Source organism: Canis aureus, chromosome 15 (assembly GCF_053574225.1).
Source record: "Canis aureus isolate CA01 chromosome 15, VMU_Caureus_v.1.0, whole genome shotgun sequence".
NCBI classification, from domain to species: domain Eukaryota; kingdom Metazoa; phylum Chordata; class Mammalia; order Carnivora; family Canidae; genus Canis; species Canis aureus.
In genome coordinates this window covers 49,145,389-49,166,279 of record NC_135625.1, presented here as the reverse complement: position 1 = coordinate 49,166,279, position 20,891 = coordinate 49,145,389, and the positions used below count along the sequence as shown (strand labels likewise).

General features: G+C 42.4%; 1 protein-coding gene and 1 long non-coding RNA gene across 10 annotated transcripts in view; both read left to right on the top strand.

Moving 5' to 3' along the window:
* Positions 1-20,891, top strand: part of DPP6 (dipeptidyl peptidase like 6) — an 823,115-nt gene that overhangs the window by 364,994 nt on the left and 437,230 nt on the right. The window lies entirely within an intron of this gene.
* LOC144284695 (uncharacterized) overlaps positions 1-20,891 on the top strand; it is a 105,138-nt gene that overhangs the window by 5,948 nt on the left and 78,299 nt on the right. For 2 of the 6 annotated variants that reach the window (XR_013353139.1, XR_013353135.1), the window contains exons 2-3: positions 17,828-17,939; positions 19,379-19,743. This is a non-coding gene — a long non-coding RNA (uncharacterized LOC144284695). Of the gene's footprint in view, positions 1-13,793; positions 14,000-16,533; positions 16,629-17,827; positions 17,940-19,378; positions 19,744-20,891 lie in introns of those variants that run through there. The other 4 variants (XR_013353140.1, XR_013353137.1, XR_013353138.1 and 1 more) reach the window with 4 other exon arrangements.

Here is a 20,891-nt window from a genome sequence, read left to right as displayed (position 1 = left end):
AATAGGTAATTTCCAATCTCCTCTTACACTTGAATAACTTCAAAAGTAATAGTTATACAACAGGTGTGGGAAGACAGCTGTGAAAGAGAGAGGAAGCTCAGCACATCACGTGTACAGACTGGGGCCTCAGCCCACAGGAGGTCAGATGTTGAGACATCTGGAAATTGTTTGAGCTCATATGCTGAACCAACGGTGCATTGATCATTACCCACAGATTATAGATCCCTTTGGAGGATCTGATGAAAGCCATGGACATGCTCGCCAAAGCCCCATAACCTCTTGGTTACAGAAGGCTCACAGACACAGGCACATCCATCTGTAAATCCATCAGTGTCGCCTTCTGGCAAGCTAGCACAGTCGTGAGACACAGCAGTAGAATATGCTCACTGCTGAAACCTCATACAGATATAACTAAGTAGCTATCACCTCTGGGTGCTGTACTAGGTACCATAGAGGCACTGTACACAGGAAAGAATGGCGATGGGGTTGGGGACGAGTGGTCAGGAGGAAATGGGTCTGATACCCCGACAGTGGTGGAGAAGGGAGCGGTGAACCATGTTGAGCCGTGACAGTTTAAAGAATGCAGTTGTCAAGCTGGAGAAATAAAGTGTGTCTTTAATGTTCAAGAAACTGTTAAATATTATTAGAAGAGATGATGGGATTTTGGTTTTTGATTTCCTGGATTACTCTTAAAGGCAAAAGACTAGGGATCGGTAGGTTTAAGTGCCTAGACAGCAGCTTTAGCTTGGTGCCCCCACATGTTCTTCAAGCCAGAAGTCTCTGCCACCAGCATGACGCCAGGACATGCACAAAGACCATCAGCCCGGGCTCTTTCCCTAAAAGGGCAGGTTTGACTAAGGGCCCTTCTACTTGATGTCAAACCTTTAATACCTTCCCTGTCACACAACCATGAGCCTCTGACAGACACAAACCACGTCCTGCTGCTTCTGTAGCTCCAATGCCAAGCGGAGTACTGGCCCCATCAATCTGTTTGCACAATGAGTCCATGAAGATATGAATTGCCTCCTCCTCTGTCAGCCTCCTCCCATGAATGACCCACAAAGTTAAAGGGTCTGTGGCTTCATTCATTCCACAAATGAACCAGGTTTCTGGAGCCCTAGAGGAGAATAGGACCCAACTCCTTGAGTGGCCAACCCGCCTTGCCTTCCCTGCCTCTTGGGACATCAGTGCCCATTTCCTTTCCCCAAATTCTGCCCACACCTGTTTTACCTGGAACCCTTCCTCCACCACAGAATCATCAGCCACGTGCCATGGCCCATGTGGCAGTGTTCAGTCCTCCTATTCTTAGCAAATATCCAACCAGGTGGGTAAACAAGCAAAGTAGCCATTCTGCACCTCCAACGCCCTCTCCCTGTTGCCAAGGCAGACGCACCATGTCTTCTTCTTCCACTGAGCGCTAGGATGGGCCCTCTAAAATGTAGGAGAGACATGCTTTGAGGGAAGAAGAAACAAAGTAAATCAAGATGAACAAGATGGAAAGATTTGGAACACTGGCTCCGTTTGCCCTCTCTTGAGTCTGGTTTGGTCACGTTTGTTGAACTTTCTTGTGAGGCAGGATAGGTTCAAGGGTGATTTTGGGGGTAACAGGTTGAAGTGCTTTCCTAAGGAGAAAGAACCTGTGAAGCTGTGGCTTTCATAGCAGGGGCCCTGAGGGTGCAGTGTGGGAGGAGGAGGACTGGGTCTGGGTTTAGGCAGTCTGGGTTTAAATCCTAGCTTGGGCGCTGACCAGTTGAGCAGCATCGGGCTGTTTGGGTAACCTTAGTTCCATATTGTGCAAGAGCTGACTGGCAGCTCCAGATGTCATGGGTGGCTAGTTCTGGTTTCATACCTCGGGCAGAGGAGGAGGCATGATGATGTGCTATGAGCCAGGTCAGCAATTCCACTGTCTACCCCCACAGGGTGGCTACAGGAGAGACATTGCCAAAGGGATGTGAAGATTTACGTCATGGAAGGTGTGCTTTTCCCCAACTGCTGCTGTGCTTGAAATTGCATAGTTAATAAGCCACACTTGAAGCAGTGAGTCTGCAGCTTTTGACTATTAAATTCACTTAGGCGTAGAGCCAAAAAGTTATGCTAAAGTACTTGAAGCTTGGTTGTGGATGATGAGTTGTCAGAAATGTTCGTATTTGCGACTTAGATGGTTATATAACTTAGTTCAGTAGTGATACTGACGTGAACGCGGAGTAGTCAAGCGCCTTGTGCATGCAGCTTCGCATGGGAAGCAGACTTTGTGCCCATAAGTTTATTAAAATTTTAACAGTGTGGCCAAGTTTTAAGATTACCGAATTTGGTTTCTGAAGGATTATGGTCCTTGTAATGAATGGATATATTAATAGAATTTTTTATTAGTTTATGTCCATGCGGTAATATGTCTTTTGAAAATTTCAGGTTTATGTAATTGTGTTTTCATTGCTCAAATGAGGAAATTGTACTTAAAGTAACAGACACTAATTGAATCCAAGGAACACACTAAAGAAAATAAAGATCCTTGTGCCCTGGAGAAGATGGCTTTGCACCTTTTGTGATGCTCATGGTAGCTTGCAGAAAATGCAGTCATCACATGAGTACCAAGGAAAAGAAGTACTAATCTCATGTATGGTTTTCACTCAGATCTTCATTCCATGAAAGAAATTCAAAGTATCTTTTAATCCTGTAGTAGCATCTGAGCTGATTCAGTGTCTTGAATTTTAGGAATAGAGAATTTAGAAAAAACATCAGATTTTAAATATTCAAACAGTAAAATTTTAGGACCTTTCCCTGTAGGAGAATCCTCATGTCTAGCCTCAAATCACCTATTAGTTGTCATTGAAATTACTCACAGAGATTGTGTGTTACACAGTTGTGTTTAGAAACGTGTGTGAGTTTTTACTACTGTAGGACTCAGTATCTGTCCCTCTTGGACTCACTCTTTCCATGCTTAAGAATGTCGATTAGGTTTGTTTGTTTGTTTGTTTTACATTACCTGGCAAACAGGTGTAATGATCTTAATAAGACCAGTATTGGGGGAAACATTCACAGTCAAGCCACAGATCAGTTATACCACATCGTCGACCACGCTATCCCCTGTGTTCTCCACATGTCTTCCAATCCCCAACTACCAGACCAGAAATCTAGGCAGATTTCTTTAAAAATGATTTGTACACCAATGGAATTTTATGGAAAGATAAACCCCTTGGCTGAGTTTTGTTGGGCAGCCTCAAGACTCCCTACTGCAGCAGAATTGGAAATCACTAATAGACACAGGTTATGCCAACAAGGTGGGGATGGAAGGATGTGTTTCTGCCCCTTTGTATATCAGGATGTATTATTTTATTTCTTCCTGGATTCAGTGGGTGAAGTGTAGTAACGATGCAATATTATTTGTCCCCAGTCACCTGCATGAGAATATATATTTGAGAAAAAGAAACAGCTTTCGTGTAATTGACCATTTCAGAGTTACATCATCTCTTAGCTTCTTTGTTGGCAGTTGAGTCCATGATATGGAGGATGTGTGCATACACGTGCACATCTACCCTTCCCACCACCCTGTGCTCCCCATCCCTCCTGTTCAGAAGGACGTCACTTTGGTGCTGCATCCTGCTCTTCATTTGGTTCCCTAGGCTTGCAGCTAGGGAAGGAGGCTCTCATGTTGGAGGAAAGTAATGAAGTATAAACACCCAAGTATTGCCTAAATGCGGTCTCTCTATAGCAGTTGTCATCATGAATTTCCTCAACAGTCCTACTGATGTTTTTAAAAGCAAAAATTACACCTGATGATTATCTATTTCATGTAAAAATACAAAGACTGCTTTGATGTTAGGATGGAAATAAAGCAATCATGTTCTGTTTCCGTTTTTTTTCACTCTCAATTTTTTTTTTTTTTTTTTGCTCTAATGCAGGTGAAACTTTTACTTCCAAAGACAAGGATAAAACTCCTAATATTTCCCTGTATAATTTTAGTATCTAGAAAAGGGTAATAATACTATTTTATATTTGTGTAACACTCAACAGCACTGTAATAAAAACGTAACATAAGCAACATATTCTATTTTAATTTTATCAGTGGCCACATTAAAATTCAAAAGAGATATGTGGAATTAACAATAATAAATTTATTTAACCCAGTATATCCAAAATCTTATCATTCCAACATGAAACCAATATAAAAAAGTACTAATGTGATCTTGTGCATTCTTCTTGTCCATACTGTGTCTTTGCAGTTAGATGTGTATCTTATCCCCACAGAACACCTCAGTTCAGACCCCCTCCCTCTTATTTTTTATTCCTTTTTTATAGAGTTTATTTTTTAATGAGAGACACACACACAGAGGCAGAGACACAGGCACAGGGAGAGGCTAATGCAGGACTCGATTCCAGAATGCTGAGATCATGACCTGAGCCAAAGGCAGAGGCTCACCCACTGAGCCTCCCAGGTGCCCCTCCCTCCCTTTTTTTTTTCCCCTCCCTTTTAAATACTGGATCTCTATATGTGTCTCATGTCTAGCATTTGGACATGAGTAGCAGCTCTCTACTGCACTTGGTTGTCACACAAATTGCCTTGTGTCCTCTAATATCCTCAGTTCTGCAATGAAAGGATGGACTCATCCCCTGAGGTAAGAGGAGTTGTGTCTGAGTCTATGTTATGAAGGTAAACATTTACCATTTGTGCCTCTATTTGAATTTGCATTGGCAAATGTAGTAATTTCCTCAAGTTTCAGAAAAGGTAGTATTCTTTCATACAGATAATGAGAACTAACTGAGAAAAAGGTGGTTTCCATTCAATATAAATATTTATTGAGTGCCTACTAGGTGTTAAACACACTTTTGAGCCCAAGGATCCAGAGGAAGTACAAGAATATTAAATTTAGCAAATTTTGATTATGTGCTAGGCATTGTTTTCTGCATTGATGCAATTCCCACTGGCAGCCTGGATTAGTTTTTGCCAAAGAAAATAGGATGTGATTTTGCAAAGCCTTTTTTCCTCGTATCCTTTTCTACTCTCTTGAGCTGAATACTAGCTCTTTAATGGGTAGCAACCTCTATAATTATTCTCCCCTTCCCTGCAGATATTGGCACTTTGTTTGAAAGATGTTGGGGTCGGTGGTATGGAATTGTAGAGGGCTGAGAGATCCAGCCTCAGGGAGGACTGCAATCTTCTTCCATAGGCCCTCTTTTCCTTCCTGTGGAGAAGCCAGCTGCCAGCAGCTTCCACATCCATACCCCCTAGCTCGGTCCCTGCCATCTGTAGCCAGGAAAAGCCCATAGAAGGACTCTGCCTGGCCTGCCTAAGTCACAAGTCCATCTGTAGACCAGTCACCTGATTTGGGGGCAGCGGTACTATAAGTCCACATTCTGAATTATAAAACGTAACCAGTGGGGCTTCAGATGTTCATCCTGTGTTATGATGCTATGCATGTTTGTGATTATAGAAGGTAAAGCTTTTGAATGAGGAGAAGCAGAATAGCTTGGCTTCCCCTCACTGCCTTGGGCATCATAAGCACAATCTAAGTCTTCATTTCTAACCTCATCATGCTTTGACACTTTAGCAGGCAAACTATATGAGCAGAAGAGTCGACAACAGAAGCAAGACAGTTTTCATTTGATCTGAAACTTTGTGCCTGGTGATATTCTGTGCCATGAAGAGAACCATGCTTAACAATTCATTTCTCAGCTATGTTAACACAACAATGATGATGCCAAGCAGTATGCAGCCACTACTTTCAGGGCCTAAGTAGAGGAATTAGAGCAGATCCATGAAACTAGAATAGTCCAGATTAGATCAGAAAATTTCCTAACTCTAAGAAACTTCTTAATTCCAGGCATACTTGGGAAGATAGCGGCATTTATTGGATTTCACCCTGAAGAGAAAAGCGTCAAATCCTGAGACGGGTTTTGTAGGCAGTAAACAGTATAGCTGTAGTCTTTAAGATGTTAGAAACATAAAGCACGCTTGCATTAGCTAGTGGTGCCTACTTCCAATGTATATACTTGCGACACACGACTGTGAAGTTACCCACCTGGTTTCAAAAGTGATGCCAAAAATCAAAACCGATGATGTGTGCAAAATTTCATTATAAACTCTAGTACAGTAGCAACTGAGATGGTAGTACTGTGATCCCTCCTGGTTTATAGTTCACTGTGGAAGCTGGCCTGCTTGGAGAGAAAAATGGGCCCATTAGCCCTGTTTGGGAAAAATGAAGAAATTCAAAACCAAATAAAATGCCATTCTGTACACATCTTGAAAAAGTTTATAAAGTAGTTGAAGTATAAAGGACTATTATAAGTCTGACAATAAACTGTAAGAATATTGTTTCCTTTCCAACATTCACTTTTCCAAGATGGCCCTAACATCAAAGTCTGTTCCAGCATTTAGGTGTAGTTCTTAAAAGTGGCGCAGTTAGCCTAAAGCTAAAATTCTGTAGTTTGTATTAAAAAGGAAAGGAAGGAAGGAAGCTATTTTGGCACCAAAGGCTGTAGGAAATGAAGGCTGCACATAAAGAGCGTTTGCTTGGTTGATTGCACGTGTATGGCATCCAGCTGCCATTTGGCATTTGGCCCGTGTTTGGGGCAGGCTCTGATCTTGGTGACGGATGATTTTGTCAAGCTCTACACAGAAGGTACATGTCTATTTTCATCATCAACTAACTTCTATCGAGCACTTGCTGCTTTTGGTCCCCCAACCGTGAAGTTTTATTGACCCATTTGCCATCTCTCGTATAAGTGGATGGAATCATCTTTCTTGACGGGAGAACTCCAAGAATATTACACTTGTCTCTGAACAGTTTGAGCTTGCCATGTTTACAGATTGCCGTGTTAGCTCTGCTCTTTTCCTGTGAGTGGTAGGCCATTGGGAGGAGGGTTGGGCATGCTGACATTAATTCCAGGATAATTTCCATAGTCATTGTAAGTCTCCTTTTCAGGTGACACCCATGAGTTTGTAATAGTTTGATTGCAGCTTGTTAAAGTATTTAATAGATGAAAGCAATTTGATTTAATTACACCAAAGATCTACAGGGTTGGGTATGAGTGATAGTTGAGAGGTAAAAATGAGATAATTATAGGTGAAAACTTTACAAAAACCTGTAGTATGACAAGTACACAAACATATATATTCATATTTTCCATTTAGTTAGGAGGATTGAGGACACAAACTAAGTACAATGTGCCATTTCTGCAGTTGGGACAGAGCTTTAAAGGAGGATCAAGTGGGTGGTGTTCCATGGGAGAAATGAAATATTCTCTTTTATATTTGGAGATATCCTACAGATTAATTAAATTACACTTACTATAGTAACTCTTGCTTAATAGTTCACATTCATCATTACCTTCCACTTATATAGCATGTTTCCTGGGAATATATCTATTCCTGGCCTTAATGATCCAATCCCTCATTGCTTGGTTTAACTATGTTTCAAATAACTTCTGAAAGTTGGGTTGGCTAATGAATTGTTTTTTTCTTTTTCATTCCTTTAGTATAAACACAGCTTAATAATGGCTGTATTTCTGTTTGCCTTTTTGCTTTTCTTCTCCTTGGTCTGTATCAAAACTAAGCTTGAGATAGCCCAGTGTATGATCTTCTCTTACCAGTCCTACCAAACATAACCCCTTCATCTCCCTTGTATTTAGTCACATTCACATCTAAGTACCCCAGGCTGCCATACTCTGTGTCAGCTTTGTGAGTATTATCCGGCCAAATGGGTATTTTTTCCATGCAGGCATGGGGTTGTGTCTTTTATGGATGTTCTGAATTTTAACAGGTTGTAGAGACATCATGCTAACTAATATTGCATGAAACTTTATGGGTAGTCTCACAGGCAGGCATTTATTTGGTCCTCTAAACTCTGGGGGTGGGATTTCTCATTTTCATTTTCCGATGAAGAAATGGAAGCTCAGTAATGGAATGTGCACCGGGACCACCAAGCTGGCAAGTTGGCAGAGTCAGGGCTCAGATGTGGTCTCCTTGCCCCGTGGCCACTGCATCACCAGCCGTTTTGCTTAGGAGGGACCTAGAGCCTCTATAGTACATAATGTTAATCAGGGAACCTCTTTACGACAACAAAAAAATATTTTTCTCCCCAGAAGATTCAGGCTTGGTCTTGATAGTCTTGAGCCCCCACTGCCCAACATTCCCTCTAGGACTTGCTTTATAACTTTATTTCTGATACAAACATGGTTCTCATTATTCATGGTTTCAGCTGATCTCTTTATACACTGCCCTAGGAATCACTTTCAAAATCAACAGGAGGGTAGCTAGATGGAAATTTCTTCTGTCATGGAAATTTCATTTCCAAAGAGAGAGAGCAATATTTCTTAATTAGGCATTTACTCTAATGATTCAGAAAGAGCGTTGGTTGGTCCTGTTTGCTCTATTTTCATTTATAAACTAAAGATTGGAATGATGTTTTCATGATTCGTTGAGAACTGCACCAAGACTGTCATTATTCAACAAATATTATTAATAATCAGAAGAAAGACACTTAAATTTTCTGTCATACACACGTCCCTAAATGTTTGAGCCAAGGGCATACTTTTCATGTATTGGAATAACAAATATAAATTCTCTCTCTCTGTTACCTGAATATCTTACCTATGTGGAGCTTTTATTGTCAGGAACTGCCAAATAACCAGCATGCATCATTTTAATTGAACCTTAAACCTGACACGTTTATTGAAAAAAACGGATTTCAAGTTATTTTTCATACATAAAGGCTGCTAAGCCTATGCTTCATTGGTGAAGGCTATCTCAGATATGGATGACCTTACCTCCATGCTTCAAGGAAAAATAAAACCTCACTATCTCATATCCTTGAGATCAGGCAAAAATTGATCAATTAACTCTCCAAATATATATAATGAAGTAACTGTAGGGAATAAAACAAACTGAATTATACCCCGTGCAGCTCATCACAATGTGTGTGACCCTGTGCCACAGGCATCTGGGCATTCATGCCTTGGGCTCTGTCCACGGTGATGCCACCTTTGTGTGGCCTTAGTCCCTATCCAGAAACACGATGTGGTCATATCTTTGGTGGCTCCTAATTCATGTGAGACACTCTTTCATATTCTGACATGATGCCTGAAGGATAAACGTCAGAGCTCAAAATCTATATTTTGATGAAGCTAGGATGGAGGTATGATTATGATGAACTTCAACCTATGACCCCAAAAACATGATGTAAAAGATTGAGAACTCTGCCTAATACCAGTGGATTAATTGGGATCTCTTATCATTATAAGAGACTTCATCTAGAATCCAAAAGGCTCACAATTGCTCCGTGTTACAAGTTTATAAAGAATGTATAATTCTGACATATTTTATTGTTGACTTTGACCTGTAAATGTAGAAACACTTTATAGCATTTGTCAGCTACTATAATCATCGTCATATAATGTGTGCAGATGTTGCATAGAAGTAATACCACTTTGTTTTCCCATCACAATTTTCTTTACACTTAGCTGTTCAGCACTCATTCATATATTTTTCTACAAGATATATGACCAACAAAATACTCCCTTGATTTCCATAAGGAAGGAATGAAGAAAGAGATGCATTTGGTCCCTTTGCTCTGCACATGGTATCCAGTGAGCCCCAGGAGGGGAGGCATAGCTAAGGATGCAGAAAAGCACGTGTGTCAGAGTTCCTGCTCCTAAGACATTCATGGTCCTTTTAGAGAGAGAATACAGGGATCTGGGCTTCTTTGGTTCCATCCTGATGTTTTGCCTGGGGTCTGTTTACTGAAGATCATCGTTGGGATCTGTATGAAGATAGATGCTCCTGAGGAAGAAAGTTTTAGGCATCTGGGCAGCAGAGAGAATTAAGAGCAGAAATTTGGAATGAGTTTTAGGAGAAAATAGAAAAATGAATTAGTTTTGAATTATGAGGATAAAAAGCAGGTTCTAGGCTTTTTTAAAAAGTGCTTTATAGGTAAGACAACTGTATATCCCAAATTGCTTAAGATGGACTGTCCTGCTTCCTGCCGATTGCCCTCACTTCAGCTTTAATAGCGCTTACTTTTACTCTCAACAGTGTCCTGATTTGGGCAATAAACTGTAGGGTCAACACATATATTGATGATGAATTAGCGTCTTAAAATAGCAAGAGACTATGAATGAAGATTTGGGTAAAATTAACTTCAAGCTTCCCTTTTCCTGAAAACCACAATCTCATATCTGTGTCAATATCTGTTTTTATTTGAGGGGTGGTGTCTGGCCTTATTTCTTGGAGGAAAAAGAACTAAACATTGCTCAGGTGTTATGAAGTTTTATTTCCAAGGCAAAACTGGAATTCAGAACTCAAATACATTGTTGCCTGTGCTAACATCTAGCCTGTATGAGGGGGACAGAAAAAGGGAGAGAAATAATAGGGCATGAACTGTATGCATCTCTTTTCTTCTGTGATGAGTGTGTCCCCTAACTATGGCCAGTTACGCTGGATACATGATTTGGTTTGCCAGAACAACAAAGAAGGAACATAAATGATAGACCTCATGATAATTTGTACAAGAAATCTCATTTGTCAAGACTATTCCATTTCTGTTCTGCCTTCAGTGGAGGTATGTGTTACTGTGAGTAATACCTGATGCTCTAATACTTTGAAAGCAGAAGTTCTGTTTGGGTTTGTTCCCTGGGATCCCTCTGATGGAGGTGGTTATTATTCATGTTGGCTGGGATAGTCTTGACTAGGCCCATGAGCTGGGGAGGTGGGGGCGGTCATGGTCTCAGAACTGTAGAGCACCAATCGCCGGAGATTAAAAGGAAGGGGCACATTGTTTCTTCAGATAGCTGTGCTCCTCTGCTCTCCCTCAGAGTGTGATGTGCAGTCAAGGTTGGAAGGCGATCTGTGGGAGCGGGTGCCGCTAATGGGGCATGTGAGACAGTCCCTGAGGGCCATGGAGTCCAGATGAGGGCATGAGAGACAGGAACAGCACGATAGAAGAGCTCATAAGAGCAGGGCCTTGGCATCATCATCGTGTTACATCTTAGAACAGGAGAAGTAAACATTCATGGCAGTGGAGAGCACAGAGGAGATTTCTGCTCTATTGGTGGAGCACTCACAGCAGTGGTTTTTGAAAATGAATGCAATGGATGATGTGCATGTAAAGTGAAGTGGAATGAGGGAAGAAGCAGGGAAAGAAACAATGACGGCATGGATTTGTGGCCTTGCAGGTGCTCCTTATGGGTCTGCCTGAATGGTCTAACATAGCAAGGGAAGCCTTGGTAATCCTACTGACTTCCAGTTAGTATCAAGTGTTAAGTAGAAGGAAGCTTTAGTAACCATGAAGTTCATTTGAAATGGGAAAAGTCAAGCCCATAGAAATAAAAGGTTTAGGGGGGCCTGGATGGCTCAGTGGTTGAGCATTTGCCTTTGGCTTGGGGTCTGATCCCGGGGTCCTGGGATTGAATCCTGCATCGGGCTCCCTACAGAGAGCCTGCTTCTCCCTCTGCCTATGTCTCTTCCTTCCTCTCTGTGTCTCTCATGAATAAGTAAAATCTTTTTTAAAAATTAAAAAATAAAGAAATAAAAGGTTTACTTCACTCCTAAGTATGTATGCTAATTAGTGGTAGGAACTTGATTTCTCACACACCGACTGTCTCCCTGACGCCAACTGTGTTTCCTAGAGGGCCAAAGAGGACCCTGTTGTCACAGTGTGGCGAGACCCAAAGTGGACCCAAAGTGGACCAGGCCTCATCCAACATCTCAGGAAGGAGGTTGTCACATTGTGAACGTTGATAAGGTCTGGAATCATCCGTTAGATTATTTCTTCCTGGCAGCCCTGGTGGTGCAGTGGTTTAGCGCCGCCTGCAGCCCAGGATGTGATCCTGGAGACCCAGGATCGAATCCCACGTTGGGCTCCCTGCGTGGAGCCTGCTTCTCCCTCTGCCTCTCTCTCTCTCTCTCTGAGTAAATAAATAAAATCGATTAAAAAAGATTATTTCTTCCTAATTCTAATCAAGAAGTTTATCTAACTCTGTGTGGTAGCACAGCCAGCATTGCACAGGGTTAGAAACACTGAAAAAAGTATTTTTCCATGTGTACAACCCTGCACATAAGCTCTTGCTTCTCTCTGACACTTGTTATAATTTTTTCCCTATAATAATTTTGAACAAGAAGTCTAAACCACAGGTTTTAATTTTAGGTATGTCTTAGAGAAGTCTAGATGGTAGGACAGGGATGCTTTGTATCTGAGTTTGCGAAAATGTTCCCCATTAAAGCTTTGGTATAGACATTTGTTTTATTCCTGATTTCAGCACATCTGCACTGTGCATCAATTATAGTATTTTCTAGATCAGCATGGTCCAATGGAACTTAGTGCGATGGTAAAATTATTCTGTACCTGCGGTGCTCAGTGCAGTAGCTACAGGTGCATGTTGCTGTGGGTTCTTCAATGTGGCTAATGTGACTGAGAAATAGAATTTTTAATTTTATGTAGCTCTCCTTAATTGAAATAGTCCTGTATAACTCATGGCTGTGGTACCGTGTGGTACGGTTCTAGACAGTGATATCAGGTGGGGGCAAGAAAAAGATGAATTAACAACTGCCAGGCCCTCACAGCCTAGAGTGATAGGGAATGGCAAGGGGTAGGTAAACACATCATGCCATCAGAGAGGGATTCATGTTACAAGTCAGAACAAGGTCCTTCAGGAGCACAGACAAAAGAGCATGACTTCCCCGTGGGGTGGGGAGCATCGGGGAAATTTTGACAAAGAACCGATATCTGAATCTTGATGAATGAGCTGAGTCAATTCCACATATCAGAAATTAGCAGAAATAAGGAAGGAATTTTTAGCAATGGTGAAATGTGTACAAATTCACAGTGCTGCGAGAAAGCAGAAAGCTCTGGATTCTCTGAAATTTTAGGAGACACGTATATAGGGAAATATCAATATAATGTAGATATGTACACATGTATACGTGTATATGCTTTCCATCCACGGGGAGGTGAGCTAGCAGATGGCTTAGGTAAAAAGCTACCCCACACCGTTCACCTGTTAGCTGTTGTTCTGCCTTAATGTGCTGTGTGACCTTGGACAAATCAATCTACCATTTAGGCCATCAATCTCCTCCTTGAAAATGAGAATCATGACCTGAAGCGTGAGGCAGGGCTGGGAGAGCTCTATGAGTCCCTCCCTGTTGTAGCCTCAGTAATTATTAGCTTCGGTCCACTTGGTGCCTTCTGCGTTCACTGTCGTAGCCTTCTTTAAAGACCATGAAAACATTCTTGGCAATGTCTTTGGCAGTGAGTAGTTTTTAGCTAAGGATTCTTGGCGATCCCCAAGAAGTTGAGCAGATTGCCTTAATGCTAATGGTGGCCCATCTCGTCCAGCTCACATAACAATCTTATACTCTGAGTGCCTGCATTGTAGCTGCATTATTCCCTTCCCTTTCAGGAATCTTAGGCCCCAAAGATAAATGGCTTTCTGTGAAGCCTGTATAAAGACTGAATGGTATTAGGAGCTGGCAGGCAGAGGTATGATTTTGGCGATTCATTCATATATCATTACCTCAATTGGAAGTGCTCGACACATAGGGGCTGTGTGAATTTTGTGAGAAGAATACAAGATTTATTTTTTTCCAGGACCTACCTGCTGGCAAGCTACAAAAGGTCTCTTCCAAGCCCTGAACGATCCCACTTGAGCTCTACTAATAATAGGCAGATGGATAACTGGTAGACCAGGAGAAGAAAGATGTGTGCATGCGTGTGTGTGTGTGTGTGTGTGTGTGTGTAGAAAGAAAGAAAGAACTCACCTTTGTAAATGAACCTCTCCGGCCCTTCAATTCTCTGTTCATCCAGGATGGTCACAATAATCTGTAGGGAAGCCAATTCTACAAGAAACAAAACCGGAGGGAGTTGCCATTGGATGGGAAGGATCCAGCTTTGGAGATATCCCCAGTGGGGAATGGCCATCAATATGCCACTCTCATGAGCTCTACCAATCATAGCACATCCAGAATGTTTTATTCCTCTCATTTCTCAAGATGGACAGAGTATCACACGCGGTATGATTGTTAACTCAGCAGGCATGGTTAAATATAGAGCTCTACGGCGAAATTAATAGCCCACTGAAGAATAGAGCTACTTTTTCTGAAGGTCCATAAAAGCATACTCTCTGATATTTCCCAAATAGGGTTATTATACATGTGCCCAGCAAAATCCAGGATTTTTTTGTTGTGGTGGTGTACATATTAAATACCCGTGCTTGCACATATGTTTATTTGGGAATGGGCTAAACATATTCTACCTTTCATATTTCCACATTTGTATGATGGGGTCTGTTTTCAAGGATCATGAAAAGTAAGTGATGAAGGGATCAAACGTGTTCTTAAAAGGCCGATGGGCATTAAGGGCACTTGTTGTGATGAGCCCTGGGTGTTATATGTAAGTGATGAATCACTGGATTCTACTCCTAACAGTAATACTACACTACATGGTAACTCATTTGAATTTAAATAAAATCGTAGAGAAAAGTAATAATAAATAATAAATAAATAATAATAATGTTCTTTGTTAGGCCTTAACCTAGTGCTCTTCAAAGTTTGTAAGTGTGTACGAATCACCTGGTGGGTTTTGTCAAAATGTAGACTCTGATTCAGTGGGGGTCCTGAGATTCTGCATTGCTGACCCGCTCCCCTGTGCCGGCCCACAGATGACCCTTTACATGTGTGCACACACATTGTGTGCTCTGTGGGTATGTTGTCCACGTTCAGACAGGAGCCTTGGAGGGTTTGAAGCTATAGGACCAGCCAAATCTGAAAAATCTAGAGGTGCAGGTGTCTTACTCACAGATGCACGCTGAGGGAGCATGCAGACATTTTGGGATTCTGTTTTTTCCAGAGAGAAGCAAAATGAAGTCTTCCACTGTCAAGTCCTCTGAATAATTGGTTTCTCTCAAACACATTCTCAGGGTTGTGTGTTTGGCCCTTTCCCACTCACGGTGCTCTCCCAGTATCTGTGGCAGCGTGTTGGCAGCTCCATAATGGGAAACAGTGGCCACTTTGGCCTTGGCAGTGAGATGCTTATCTGGTCTCGGGCACTGGCAGTGGTGGCCAGTGGCCGGAGGCTGGTGGCGCATCCCTGGAACAGCTGGCCTGATTCTGCAGGAGGAGACGCCTGACTCCAGAAAGCTGATGATGGATGCAGCTGCAGCCAAGCCCTGTCTCATTAGAGAGGAGAGCGCCATGCCCCCTCGTAATGATTGCACATGTTCCCCTTTGGCTGTTTTAATAGTTCTGCTTGAAGCCTATTTGCTTTTCTTTATTTTTCTAGTGTCTTTGAGGGAAATCTATCTTATGCGATGTAATCCAGTTTGGAGAGAGAGATGACATGTCTGACTCTGTGAAGAAATATAAATATTTCTCAGTTGTTTTTTTTCTCAGTTTAGTGGTGTTGGACTTCAATGTTTGATTTCTAGGCAGTCTTTAATGTGAGAGACAAACACGTTTATTTTCTATCAATTCCTGGAAAATGCTCTCAACTTTAAAGACCTCTAGACTGGTCTTGTCAGTATGAGCAACGTAGTGACAGTTTCCCTTCTAAAATTTGAGTGCTTAAATCATGAGCAGCTGGTAGTATAGATTAATGCTTTATATAGTCTGAAAGCTGAAGTCCCATGCTGCATTTAGATGGTGTAGAGCATTGATTTTTATCTCTCTGACAACTCTTAAGATACTGGCTGCCCCCCAATGGGAGAAAGTTGGTTCATCTCTACAGCACATATGTTGCCTGCTATAGAGAATATTGGTGAAACGGGTAGGTTTTTCTTGATTATAACACGCACCACAGATACGAGGAATGTTTTAGATCATTGTGAAAATTGGATTCAGTGAGACAAAGCTTCCTCATTAAACTCAAAAATTTAGGATCAGAAACAACACTCAATCTGCCATTTGGCCATTTACTCAACATCTGACTTTATGTTGTTGTAATTGTTAAGGTCGATCATCGGATCTACATCATATTTTGTAATGATTTCTACAAAGCCTTTTTTTTTTTTATAAATACGCTCACTCTTGTGGACAAACTGTTGCAAAACAGAAGAGGATGTAACTAAATACTTCAGCATCCTCTGTTGTAGTTAGAAATCCAATTTTTGTAGACTGTTTCCATAATACGTTCCCAAATTGTTTTTCTAATGTAACAGGAGAAATACATAGTAGTTTCAGCAAGGTGGAGCAATTTTCAGCTTTGCCAATCTATTATGTGCTGTGTTAGTTTAAAATATTCTGGTCATGGGACTATTACCAACACTTCATCTTGAGAGAGGATCTTAAATATGGACCAACTGAGTTTGCATAGAATTGTGTTTTGTTACTTGTTTCAAAAGGGAGTAACTGAAAAAGAGGAAGCCTTTATCAAAGATTCTCTTTTGAGCCATCACTTTCCCTGAACCCTAGAAATTCTCCTGCATCTTCCAGGGATGTTCCCCCGTGCCATACCCTCCAGTATGGGAAGTTTCAAGAGGGGAGAGTGGGAAGCAGACATAATAGGATAGTGATGTCAGTGCCCATAATAGTAGCTGTTACCTGTTCCTATCATTGTGACGCTGGAGCAGACACGCCTGAGTCCAGATAGCAGCATCACACGTAAGGAAAGTGAGGCATACTGAGTTTAAGTGGACGTTGGGTTTAGGTGAGTCACTGAGAGACAGACTTGGGTTAAAGGTGAATAGCCCGCCTAAGAGTCTTAACTCTAAACTCTAAGAAACACACTAAGGGTCACTGGAGGAGAAGGGTGAGGGGATGAGGTAACTGGGTGATGGGCATGAAGGGAGGGCCCGTGATGGGATGAGCACTGGGTGTTATATGCAACTGATGAATTACTGAACTCTACATCTGAAACTAATGATATACTGTATGTTGGTTAATTGAATTTAATTTATTTTAAAAAGATGAATGAAAAATGGAGAAATGCCTATTAAAGTCATTTACAGATAATTCAGAATACTGTCAAAATAAGCCTAGATGCAAATCCAGATCTGTGTTATTTCACAACAGCAACGAAGATTGTATCCATGCTATTTCACTTGGTCTTTTCCCCCATCATTTGGAAGCCCCCAAAGAATGTTAAATGGTTGTGTTTGGTTCTCTCATTCTGAGCTTTATGTTCAGGGGCCCTGTCATTTCATTTCTGCAGTTGCTAATTAGCTAACCTACCTTCTTGGAGCCTGGAGTGAAATATTCCTCACCTGAGACGTAGCCTCTGTATGCCTGTGGCAGCACATGCTCTAGAACGTTAGCAGTGGGCTTTGTGGAGGGGACTCCGTATCTTCAAAGAAGCCCAATAACATCGATAGGGAGCCAGTGATGCACAAATAGATTTCTTATGGACGAGGTGAACATTGAGATGCCATTGATCAGAATTCCATTTCTAGTTATCTTAAGCTTAAGAAATAATCACACATGTGCCAGAAGTTTCACCATCACGTCATTTCTATGTGGAAAGAACATAAGGAAAGGGGTGGCATTGTGCCATACATTTGAGGGCAGCAGGCGCATATGGCTGAAGGGATCCTGGGGATATGGAGCACTCAGCCAGCAGTGACCCTGGCAAACTAAGGAAATAACAAAGTATATTGGACCACACTCAGGTGTTGGGCAGCTTCATTTTAAATCTTAGCGGGGTGCCTGGGTGGCTCAGTCAGTGAAGCATCTGCCTTCAGCTCAGGTCATGATCCCAGGGCGCTGGGATCGAGTCCCACATTGGGCTCCCTGCTCAACAAGGAGTTTGCTTCTCCCTCTGCCCCACCCCCCTACTTTTGCTTGTGCTCTCTCTCCTTCTTGCTCTCTCTCAAATAAATAAAATCTTTTTTTTTTTCAATTAAATCTTAGATGAGAAGATGGCCTCATCCAATGTTCAGGTAGCTGAAGCCACATGACACACAGCACATAGAAAAAAGGCTGGAGAGAGAGATCTGTTTTTACCAGTCTTTGTCTCTAAGAGGTAATATAAATGGTTTTTGTCTAATTTCTCCCGTGGTGTCTTTCACACCTTTGCAGATGCTGTACAGAAACTCATATTAGTTTTGAAATGGGGGAGGGGACAGTGACGCCCACATTTATTTCACAAAGTCGCAGAGACTTTTTACTGGATGCTTTGCCTTTTTCCAAAGACTGCTCCTGTTTCTGGGATTATAAACCTGGATAGGACATTTGCAGATAGGATTTTACAACCTGCCAACGTGCACTCTGCCCCACGGCACACTCAGACCAAGACTGGCCTTCTGCACGATTCTGTGGGATACGTGGAGCAGTGGAAAATAGGGAAGAGGCAGGCAGGGGTTGTTCGGACATTCCTCGGATGTTTTTTCTGGGTTCTCACTGGAGCCTGGGATGGATCGGGTCGCATGCCCCCGTACTTTTTAACTGCTGTCAAATGAAAATAGAATTGCTCGTTGGGGGAATAGAATAACTCCAAGGCCATTTTGCAAAGCAGACTAGGGCAGATATTTTCCTTATTTTGAAGACTGAAGATCTAAGGAAGTAAGTTGATATCTTGAGGAAAAAAAAAAAAAAGAATTTGCTACTGGCTATGTGGGTGGAGGACATGATCCATCAGAATCCGTCTCCAGTACTGTTGAAGATGTGTCTGAACTCAATGCCTGTGGACCCTCCCCAGAGACTGACTCCGCTCTCCTCGAGCCCCAGGGAGCACCTATGGAGCTGGCCCAGTACTCCCAGCCCCACGCCCTCCCACCTGCACCTGTTCTGCAGTTGGCTCACCAGGCTGACTGCCCTGCCGGCCCCTGAGTGCAGTGAGGGGCAGCTTATCCAGCTGGCCCAGGAGCATGGGAAGCCGTCCAGAAGAAAGCAAGTCAGGGCATGTGGGAGGAGGAAGGAATGAAGTTTCATTAAGTTAAATAATTAGGTAAAAACCTGGGGAACAGGTGTGTGCATTATGGGGAGCAGGAGAGAGAAGGAGCCTCATGGAGACAGGTGTGGGTCATTCTCTGCCCCTTGACCAGAAAATGCTGGGGAGGTGAGATTTAGGGGCTCCTGCAAAGGTCCATTGGACATGGTGGTGCCCCTTCTGCAGCTCTTTGGAAGGTGTGTACTTTTTGGAAGATGTTACCAGTAATAATTTGGGCCCCAGGGTCCCACACTGAAATCTTGTATCTGCTGTCTGAAGTATAGAACTCTCATCCACGCCTGCAATGGAAAAGTTAGAGGCTTTGGGTTCTGTCCACACCTGCAGCCCCAGCTCAGACACTGGCTAGAGTCTGGTTGGGAAGATGGCAGGGGCTCAGGGAGTGTCCACTGGGACAGCTCTTACGGCTAGCCATGTTCTGCGGAAGCACAGATGTAATTATACAGTCTTTCCCTCCTGCCCAAGCTTATTTCTGCCTCAAAGTGTTTCCTTAAACTTGTATCTGTTACTTTTAGGTTTCATACACCAGAGCATCCTATTCTTGAGATTGAAGTGATTACTTCATTGTTTTCAATGCTTAACCACAGAAAGTGTGCACGAATCCACGTTGCATAAACGAAGGCAGAGAAACCACCTGAAGGAGTTGCTGGTGGAGATAAGCAGACATTTCCTGCACTGGCTATTTGAAATCGCCACATTAATTGCATTAGTAAAAAGCAGGGGGGTGGGACAGTGTTCATTATAAGGCTTCTGTTATGGTTTTTGCCAGTAAATGCAGGATGTGAGACCCACGCTGCTTTTACTTCGTACACTACTGATTCAGCCTAACAAGTGAAAGTGTTTCTTTAAAAAAAAATCTCCAATGCCACACACCTGAATTGTGAGTACTTATCATTTCACCGAACAAATATCAATACGTTGCCAGTTACGGGTTGTATAAATGACCATTATGATGATTTGTTGGACACACATACATTATTAACCTATAAACAATGTGTAGATACAGGCCGTAAACTATGACACTCACAATCCAAGTGGTGCCCATGGTGGGAAATGTTCCACGTGTTAATGAACAATTACTGTAGTAGACCAAGAATACAAAATCAATCCAGGAGGCTAATAAAATGGAGTTAGATACCGTAATCTGAGTGCGGTGTACTAGTGCTGCAACCATCAGCGTGCTGTTTGCCACACTGCATTTCAGAGATTGTGGGCTGTCCCTGAATGCAGGGGACATTTTTTCCTGAAAGCCCTTCATGTTTTGTGTTCTAAATTGGAATTCTACAGGTATTGGTGGGAAAGTACCAATCAATATGTTAATAACTTGTGTGTAGTTTGTAGTGTTGATGGATTTCAGTGAGGTGCTCCGTGGGATATAAGAAAACATAACATGCTTGGTTTTTTGTTTTTGTTTTGTTTTTCTAGTCCAAACTGATTTAGTTTGGTAGGCATGAACTGAGCATCCATACCTGTGTGCTCATACAACAGGGAGCTAGCATTATATACCTCTCCAGCAGAACAAGTTTAGAGATCTAGAAGGAATTCAAAGTGATGTGCAACCCGGCCCTTTTGCTTGATTCGGCAAGCAAAGTGGAACTGCATTTGGATGATGGGAATTGTCTTTTTTTTTTTTAGATTTTATTTATTTACACACACACACACACACACACACACACACACACACAGAGGCAGAGACATAGGCAGAGGGAGAAGCAGGCTCCCTGTGGGGAGCCCGATGTGGGACTCGATCCCAGGACTCCAGGATCATGCCCTGAGCTGAAGGCAGATGCTCAACTGCTGAGCCACCCAGGTGCTCTGGGAAGTGCTGTGTCTAAAATTACAAAATGCCTTTTCAATTCTGCCTGGAGGGCTCTTAGCCATGTTGCTTCCATGACAAATGTGATGTGAGTGGGAAACTAGCAGGTGCCACAGCTATGCTGGAGGAGGGAGCGGCCAAGGGTGCTGCTGCTCTGGGCTGCAGGGAACCCTGCCCCGTCCTCTAACATGGGCTGTGGGGGTGACCAGCAT